Genomic DNA, 5,878 nt, shown 5'->3' with positions numbered 1-5,878 from the left:
GGAGTGTGCGCTCTGCTGTGCAAAATTTTCTTCAAGAAACGCAGCGACTCCCATTCTAATTCCTTTTTCCCGCTCTCAGTCAGTATGACATTGAAACACTACAGGCATTGTATACTATTATGCACATTAAGCCATTGTCCCGTCCTCGAACTCCAAGTTAACAGGACCCCTGTCCTTCCGTCTTCCAATCTATCAGACTACATACTATTACCACTTCTTTTCCCGCAAAAGCTTTCCTGTATCCAGCAATTAACCGCCTGTGTCTTGGTTACTCCCCCTAGTGGGTATGTGCCAGCAACGTCTGAGGCCTTCCTTCCTTTTCTGAATCACTGCAAGTGTCCATGTGCCTAATAGAACACGGTATATAGGCCAGGGGTGGTGCACAGAAAAATGTCCAGCGCTTGACACTGCAGCCTTCATTTAGCCCCCTCGCTGCTGGTATATAAAAATCTATCTCAGCGCTGCATTTTGTTTTATTTTTATGAAGGATGATGCCTCTCAGGCGTCATGCCTACTCAACATTTTGCGCCCCTCCTGCTTCTTCGCGCCAAATGTTCTGGCGCCGTCCAAGTTTGAAATGGTGCTGAAAGCCATGCGGCGCGACGGCATTTCGATGAAGAGAAGGAGAGAAAGGGAGGAGAAAAATTCCAGGACGGTTACGAGTGAGTAACGCGAATGTTTGAGCGTTGGTTATGGTGTGACAGCAAATAATTTTTCGCAGACATGCTTTTTTTTTTGTCTCGCAAAGCCAGACAGCCGGAGGGAAAACCGGACTTGGCCGGAACTGCACTGATACTCTGAAGTGAACTTATCTCGAAAGGTCACTTGCTAGCAGTGACCATTAACCAGTACATCTGTTTAGGCATGCTGCTTAGACCGTACGAACTTGAATCCCCGTGTGAACACGGTTACATGCACGAACCACCTTTGCAGGCTGAGGTGCTCGAAAAAAGGAGTTTGCCCCCGAAAGGGCGCAGCGGGGTTTGCGGAGCCTAAGAAAGCCTCAACCATGTCCGGCGATGGGTTTCGAACCAACCACCTCTCGTAGCCGAGGCGGACGCCCAGAGACCCCCGTAGCCTCCCTCGCCCCTAAAAGTGGAGACTGGATTTCCTTCTACTTTGTCTCTTGCCAATCGAGGTAGGTGGCGCTGCGGACGCCGACGGCGCGAAACTGACGAACGAGTTTACAAGTTTTATTGCAGGCCAGTGCTAGCCAGGGCCTTGTGAAAGCGTGCGCTTGCTTCGCTAAAGCTCGTTGGTAATCCGCCTAAAGAAAAACCAGATTTTAACTGGTGTGCTTAAAACTGCCGACGTTCAGCGCAGGAGGCGAAGCACGACTGGCTTGATCGAGAGTGTCCTGCTTATCAGGAGCTGCTCCAGTGCCGCAGGTGTGTTTGACAGCGATAGCTGTTAGTGTGACGTTCTTGGTTTGGCGCAGCGGCTCGTCCACATTGTTTCAGCACTGCCTGTGCTACCTGTGCACTGGTAAGAGCGAGCCGCCAAGCGCGTTCATCTCGACCGATCCCGTGGTGCCTGTCTTTCGACAACACTAACGCCCCCTTTGCAGTTGCCGCCACACAAACGCGCGAATAGGCCTATCAGCTATCGCCGAGTCCTGCACATTAGGAAGCAATTGGCGTAAAACATTTTTTCTTTTAGTTGTTTTTCTTTGCTCGAGCGCGACGCAACACGGGCCTTTCGCCACGTGGGAAGAACCGCATATGCGAGTGAAGGTTTCGATCCTTATTCACGATCGAGAAGTGGGTTTCTTGGACGAGCACGTACGTGGTAAAGGTGCGAAAAAGAGAACTATATAGCGCAGTTGACTGCGTCATTTTGGCATAGCCGTCAGAGGTTGTCGGCAAGGTACACAAAGAACTATAGACACCTAGTTGTGCCTTCTTTTATCTGTAACGACGCACTAGACATTAGAATACATGGACGACCACGTGGAATTCGCCTACGACTGCTAAATAATTTACAATTGAATTTCTTCTCTCATGCTGTTTCAGTTACGATTTAATCAACCTAACGATGGCTCAGACTTGCAAGCAGTCACGTAAGGCATGAAGAACTGCTGACACATTGTTTTCACTTTGTTATTCCACCATTTGAAAACAGGCTGGCTTAGGCATTGTAGTGAATTATAACTATGTATCAGCTATCATATTGCAGTTTCTTGCATGCCTCACGTGATATAATTACATGCCACAGCCATAGTTCTGTTTTTAACTGACATGGCATCAAGAAGACATTCAATTATAAATTTAGCATTCGTATGGAAATATCACGTTGTGGTCCATGTATGCTAACGTCCAAGGCATCAATTGAAAGAAAAAAACAGGCAAGCAAAAATTTGGCGCATGCCAGTGAAAAAGAACTGTAGCAGTCTTGTGCAACCAGCTCAAAGAAATGGCTCTTGCACGGCTCTCCCGTCTTCATACATACCCTTTCTTTCATAAGCAACGTTGTTTGGCGTAATGCCTAGGGATCGCATGCAGTTGCTTCTAGAAATTTTACTTACCTATCAGTCCCTTGTGGCAACTCAAATACTATGTCATTTTTTACGTGAAAAAATGCATTCTTCGGCTTCACCTCACGCTTTCCACAAACGGCGACCGTATCCTGAGCCCGACCTATTGTCCGCGTATGCTACAGAGTATCTTGATGCCAGCATAGCTTTTTAATTGCGATCTGAAATAAGGCATTGATGCCAAGAGTATTGAATGGTTTTATGCCATAAAAAAAAAAAAAGAAGTTTGCTAAGACGAACGAACAGGCTTGTTAGTAGTTCATTGTGACGGAACAACGCAGAGAAGACATGGACGAAGCAAAGAACGCGACTGGTGTCGTCGTGTTGTCTTCGTGTCTTTTCTGCGTTGTTCCTTCACAATGTCATTGCAAAAATGCTGTTTTCCGGAAAGTTATTTGGCGTTGCTAGTTGAGCCCATGGCCCAGAATGTTGAGTCTAACGGCTTACAGCGGTGGCTCATCAGCAGCTAGGGCGTGCTCGGTTGGCGAGATGGCTTGGGGACGGGCACAGAGGGATACGTGGATTGGGTTGCAGCCATCACTGCCGATTTGCTTGTGACCCGCACCATACCCACTTTAAGTGTCCATGACGGTAAGGTAAATCTTCCCTTGTACTTGCTATGTCAATGTGCAGCGTGTGGAGTGGAATCTAAAAATTGTTTTGTGGGGTTTATTGTTTTGAAGCAACACATGCATGGGCTTTGAATGATGCCCTAGTGGAGGGCTCAAAGCACACGGGAACTTTTTGTGTTTCGCCTCCGCTGAAATGCGGTCGACACAGCACAGCTTGAAGCCTGGTCAGCAGCCAAACACCCTAACCACTGAGCCACCGCGGCGGGTATGTCTCGGGGTGTTTCCAAACTGGGATTCGAGCCTTGAGATTGGTGACAGGGCTATACCGTTAAATACTGCTGTCAAGCCTGGGCCGCCACACATATCTTCTTGCATTTCTTTACTGTTACCATGCATCTGTACTCTGAATGTGGTAACTCCTGGACTTGAGGGTGTGCAGCAGTTGGTACAATAATTCAAGACTTCTGTGTAAGGCATCCTCAATGCAATTCCAGCACTGCACCTATTGATAAGGCATGAACTTGTCTCCTGAGAGTTTTTTCATGGTGCTTCCCTGAATGGTAGTGGATACCTTGCACAGTGCACTCTCTTGCTATGTGGATTAAACTACAGTATCTCCATAGCTGTGAACGGCTGTCAGATAAGCTTTCACACATTAATAACTGCAGACCTTATCTAAAGAACTTTACCTAGCCTCACCTAGAGTACCTTATGGTGCTTCATTTTCCATATGTGTGCTTTTACATAGCCTTCGTCCTTAGTGAGACCGCAACACTTTTCTCATTATTAACCTGTCTGCTGCATGCATATTAGTGGCTATGAACTAGTTCGGCAACAGAAGTTGGCACCTGACAAAGCAATGCTTTGCTGTTGAAATACAAATAAGAGCAAAATGGCATATTCCTAAACTGTACTCCTCAAATGCTTACTCCCTAACCATCCAGCTCAAAAGCGACAGGGTACTGTATACTGCCGCATATAAATCGATATTTTCTTGCAAAAACCATCATCTGAAATTGGGAGGTCAACCTATATGTGGAGTAGACCTATTTGCGGGATGTACTGTACAGAGCCGATCACACTTGTCTAGAGTGCTCGAGAGGTGCCATCCGGGGGAAATAAAGCGGAATACTTAAGCAGGTATTGACTTTCACTAATAATGGTTGCGCTGGAGAGCAGCAGAAAAGACACGTGGACCGCACAGGCACCAGTGCCTTAGTGCTAGCAAAGCAGCACCGAAAAGATTTGACTTCATTTGCTCCGCAGCGCACTGCCCGAGCGCTCCAGACAAGTGTGATCGACTCTGCACTTTCGGGCGAGCTGCGGGCGTACGCACCCCATGCCGGTGCCAGTTTCAGGCAGGTTGTATGGAGCACCACGTGTCAAAGAAAATCATTAATTTGTATGCAAATTGGTTCTGCCAATAAAAATTCAAATTGCACGCCGTTTTTCCACTCGTTCGAGTTGGTGGTCGCCTTTGCGCACGAGCGGTAAACGGCACGACAGCATACTTCAGGCAGCCTCCGAAGCATGCATGGTGCCGGAATCCGAAACTACAGAATCTTTGGAAGTTCGAACGAGTTACCGCTAGTCAGCTGGATTGCATGCTGGTATGACAGTGTAGGGTGCTGTTTTGTTGCCTTTCATCTCCATCTGCTTAAGACTACTGGGGCTTATGATTTTATCTCTACGCGTTGTGTGTGCACAATCTCACGGGGAACTACATAATCAGTGCGGCGGCAGGGCAGGGGGTACACACATCAACTTATATTTGGCTTCTTTGTTTTTGCCAGCGATGGCTGTGAGTTTGGGGGATCAACCTATGTTTAATTAAAAGTCGACAGTAAATCCAACCTTACTCGATAATACAAGGTGCAAGAGTGGGCAGGATAGACAAAGAAGCACCTTGTCCGTGTTCATTCTTCGTTTGTCCTGTCGACTCTTGCGCCTTGTATCATCGAGCCATGCACCAACTCGCCTAACGGTCCATTCTTCCCAACTCTACTCTTGTCTTTAAGAATTCTCTCCCCAAGCTGAACTCTAGCTCAGCACAGAATTAAATGGTGTTTGCCAAACACTTCTACAACACAGGCTGCATAAAAATGTGTAGTACCACATGTGAGGATGCAGTATCATTGCTTTATTCATAAATAGGTATTTCTAGATGTCATAGTCTTAAGTCTACTTTAAATTAACATTTACAGTGTTCACAGTATATAATCCTAAAAGGGAGAACTTCTACTCAGTCACCTTTGTTCAGAAACATCCTATTGCTATTATTAAATACAGACACAATTATAGCTGTTCAAGATTACACAGGAATATAACCAATTTTGTTTAACGAAAAGTCAAGGCCTCGTCCAAAGGCACTAGCTAACAGAAACATCACTATAAAATCTGCATTCCACACAGACTACAAAAAGGCACTTGAAACACAATAGCTACTTTTAGCATACAGTTATTACTGTAATCGTCTATCTTTCCTTACCACAGAGAAAACTATAATCAAAATAGCAGAAATATCTGAATATGTGCTGAGGAAAACTCTGCAAGCAACAGCACTGCTACGCACCGGCAGAAGTAAGTGTGCCCAAGGAATTACAGCAGGACAACATGCTTAGATATAAAGAATATTGTGGTACTCTAAAACAGCATGTACAACTCCAAAATGCTAACTACGGTATATGCCTCCAAAGACAAAAGCCAAAGGTCCTTCCACTACAGATTACCGTATGTTTCAAAGAAGATATAGACCTTATTTTGCACAACACGC

The sequence above is a fragment of the Amblyomma americanum genome, chromosome 7, assembly GCF_052857255.1.
Source record: "Amblyomma americanum isolate KBUSLIRL-KWMA chromosome 7, ASM5285725v1, whole genome shotgun sequence".
In the NCBI taxonomy this organism is placed as follows: Eukaryota; Metazoa; Arthropoda; class Arachnida; order Ixodida; family Ixodidae; genus Amblyomma; species Amblyomma americanum.
The sequence above is the reverse complement of the archived record's forward strand: the minus strand, read 5'-3'. Positions refer to the sequence as shown.